The following is a 2,988-nucleotide window of genomic DNA, read 5'->3' as shown; positions in this document are numbered from 1 at the left end:
CCTTGAGGTATTTAAAAGACGTGTAGATGAGGCGCTTAGGGACATGGTTTAGTGGGCATGGTGGTGTTGGGTTGACGGTTGGACTCGATGATCTTGGAGGTCTCTTCCAACCTTAATGATTCTATGATTCTATGATTCTAATCTAAAGTGAAGAGTTGCTGGAGTGGTAAGTAATCACGGGGGGCTCTATGAGAACTGTTCATTACTTTGACCACTGCTGGTCACACTTAGTAAGATCCTGTTCTTGGTATCTGTAGGAAAGAGCAGATTTTTGCAAGACCAGGAGATCATTATAGAAGTTTTTAACTTCCCTCAAAACACAAATAGAGCTCATTTCTGCTAATTAGATTGTAAAATCAAAATGTTTTCATTATTAGTGATGTTCCAAAGGAGCTTGCAGCTTCTTCACAGTGTCAAGCTTGTATCCTGCTACTTTCTTATTTATCAGTCAAGGCCACAGGGGTTCTTCCCCTATGTACCAATAGCATTGTGAACATTTGCTTTTCTGCCTTTCCATCCACCAGTAGAAAGCTTGGGGACAAATCTAATAACAACAGGACAAATTCACAAGTACACACCAACTGCTTTGTGCTGCTCCTACAACTGAAAGCAGTACAAACCCAGTTTTTGCCATCTGGTTTGAGGAAGTGTGGGATTGCCTTGCCTGCTGAGCAGAGCAGTACAGGGAACTGGATAAATATATATCAGAAATCCTCGTCCTGGTGGATGTTATTCTAGTGGTGAATGACACCTACCCTTGTTGCAACTGTCATTTATTTCCCTGTGGAGGAGGGGGCAGGACTCCTTTTGGAGCTTACCATTGACATTTCTGTTTCTGTTGCAACGAGTCTGTTGTTGGTTTGACAGCTCTGAGAGTAGAAACTTCCCCCCGTAACACTTCCATGACCTGAGTTCAGACTCCACAAGCAAAGCGCATAAGAATCTTCTGAAGGCATTTGTGGTGCTGGTTTTTCAGATGTGGACAGCTGTCCATCAGGAAGGGCAATCATCTGCCAGAGACTGATTGCTGTTGTGCTGGATTGGCTTTGGAGCAGTAAGATGAAAGTACAAAGGATGCAATTTGAAAGCTAAAAATTGGGAATTAAAAACCACAGGGGTTAACTGCCTTGCCTCCTGTCACACAGGAAGCCTATCCTGCAGTGGGAGTCCTGATGTGATGTGTAAAATAGATATCTCAGTGCTTTCCATCTTTCTTTATCAATTCATTCTGCCCTGTGCTGCCAAATCTGCTTTTTTTTTTTTTTTTTTTTTTTCAGGCAGCTAAATATGTTGCCTCCACAGCACTTGGAATTGAACCTAATCTTTTTGATGGGATTGTAAAAACAATAACAATGCCTCGCTCCACTGCTGCAGCTAGGGATGAGGAAGACTTGCGCATTTCCTTCATGCTAAGTGTGTCCTATAGCATAGTTACAGCTGTCTGGGGCCACCTTCTATCCGATTTGCACTGGATCATCCAACACACTTACGACCTTTCAGTGCAAGAGGGCAGAACATTAACTGAGTGATGGCGTAGTTCCTGCTTTATGTTTCCAGACTCTGGCAGCAGTCGCCTCACAGTCCGTCCGCTCCTGACTGTAAGGAAACAGCTCTGAAGCCTGCCGCTGCTGAAACTGGAACATGGTGTGCTGTGCTATTTGTAGTTTCCTGCTGCCGACACTGGATATGCGGTTGCTATTCCTCTTGCTTCCTCCATGAACATTAGAATGGGTCCAAAAATAATTGAAGGCAGTATGTTCCGATGGAATATTTTTGCATTTGCACAAATTTCCTCTTTATTTTGCTTGCCAATTTTGATAGGGAGCATTTTGAGGCTTTCAGCTTCTCCAACTTGGCACCGCTGGGAGGCACAGGAACGCTCCCCTGATCAGTATGGCAAGAGAAAGTGTTTTGGCATCTGAACACAGACTTAAAACTCATTTTTAATGATGAATATAGGATATTATAACCACAAAGTTCTGCTTCAACGCTCTAGAGGGCAACGAAACCCACACATCTACAAAAAGAAGAGAAAGAGGCCCGCACATATAGAAAAAGGGAAGAAAGCTGCTTTTTTATTTATTGCTTTGATCCTCAAGAAGGTTAGGTGATAAGAGCCTACCTGTCAGGAAATAATGCAATTAAACTGTGCATGAGGTTCACACTTACTGTGCAGCATCTTTCAGATGTAGCTATGTGATTATTCCTAAATGAATGTCTTCCTGGCCTGGCTGAAATGCTTTAAATGGCCCACACTTGGCAGAGCTTGGGGTCTTAAAAGTATATCTTCAATTAGCCTTCATATCTATTTATACGGAACACATAAGGGTGGGTGTGCAGTTGAGAGGTTGCCTTCTCTGGAGCTGGTGATGGTTTAAGAGGTGGAACCAGGAGCATGGTCTATGGATTGTTTCCAGGAGTATAAGTGTCATTTTAAACCAGGTCTCTCTGGCTCTTTTTCTTACATGTCATGCATGTTATGAAAACTAATTCAGAAATGTTTTACTGAACCTTCATGTATTGCAAGGCCCCTCCATATTACTTCGCATCGAAATCCTGGATGCCTTATGTCCTACACAGGTGCTGAAAAGGTGTTGCAAGCAAACCAGTCTGGAATTGAGGAATTGTGCTCAATTTATTGCTAATCAACACTAACATCTGATCTCGATTTGGGTGTTGAGAGGAAAAAGTAGGACACACTCCCATAAACACCTATTCTTCCCCAGACTCAATTTCCCTGATTTTTGTCGTGGCGTATACCCAGTCCATGAAAATTCTTCTGGTGGGGCAACAGGCAGCAGGGGATGTTGGGGATAATATTTGCATGAGTTTCTTTCTGCTGCTGTTACAGCTATTCTGTGATTCTTAAAATTTTTTTGCTGCTGTTCCTTAGTGTCCCTGCCCTGGCATGGGCCACCTGCCATCCCTTGGGGTGTCCCTGTCCCCTTTGCCATCGAGGACCCCACAGTTTGTCTCCAGCCCTCAGCA

General features: G+C 43.4%; 1 protein-coding gene across 1 annotated transcript in view; it reads left to right on the top strand.

Moving 5' to 3' along the window:
• Nucleotides 1-2,988, top strand: part of KALRN (kalirin, RhoGEF kinase) — a 368,140-nt gene that overhangs the window by 56,063 nt on the left and 309,089 nt on the right. The gene's annotated exons all lie outside the window — the stretch shown is intronic.

The sequence above is a fragment of the Pygoscelis adeliae genome, unplaced genomic scaffold (assembly GCF_000699105.1).
Source record: "Pygoscelis adeliae isolate BGI_AS28 unplaced genomic scaffold, ASM69910v1 Scaffold227, whole genome shotgun sequence".
In the NCBI taxonomy this organism is placed as follows: Eukaryota; Metazoa; Chordata; class Aves; order Sphenisciformes; family Spheniscidae; genus Pygoscelis; species Pygoscelis adeliae.
The sequence above is the reverse complement of the archived record's forward strand: the minus strand, read 5'-3'. Positions and strand labels throughout refer to the sequence as shown.